Source organism: Corvus brachyrhynchos, unplaced genomic scaffold (genome assembly GCF_000691975.1).
Source record: "Corvus brachyrhynchos isolate BGI_N302 unplaced genomic scaffold, ASM69197v1 scaffold119, whole genome shotgun sequence".
Lineage (NCBI taxonomy): Eukaryota > Metazoa > Chordata > Aves > Passeriformes > Corvidae > Corvus > Corvus brachyrhynchos.
This window is the reverse complement of record NW_008240054.1, coordinates 820816-821111: the sequence shown is the minus strand read 5'-3', so window position 1 is coordinate 821111 and position 296 is coordinate 820816. Positions and strand designations below refer to the sequence as shown.

At 66.9% G+C, this 296-nt stretch overlaps 1 protein-coding gene across 1 annotated transcript in view; it reads right to left on the bottom strand.

Annotated features, from left to right (window-relative positions):
• The window catches only part of GGCX (gamma-glutamyl carboxylase), a 7583-nt gene that overhangs the window by 1272 nt on the left and 6015 nt on the right, over nt 1-296 (bottom strand). The gene's annotated exons all lie outside the window — the stretch shown is intronic.

The window sequence follows — 296 nt, the reverse complement described above, 5'->3', positions numbered from 1 at the left end:
GGTGGGGGAATGGGGCTGGGGAGCGGGGGGATGGAGGGAAACGGGTACACGGGGTGGGGAAAGCCCAGAGCAGGGGGAGCCAGTTACCGGGAGAATCCGGAGCACGGGGGGAAACTGAGGCACGGGAGGATTTCTGGCTTAAAAAATAGCATTTATTTAGAGTGTTCAGAGCTCGGGGCCCCTCTGGGCCCCCCCATCGGTCTCGGGCCGAGCCTCCTCCTCCTCCCCGTTCCAGCTGGCGAAGGCCACCTCCTGCGCCAGGCGCTCTGGGGACGGGCGGGCCAGCGCCCGGTTCC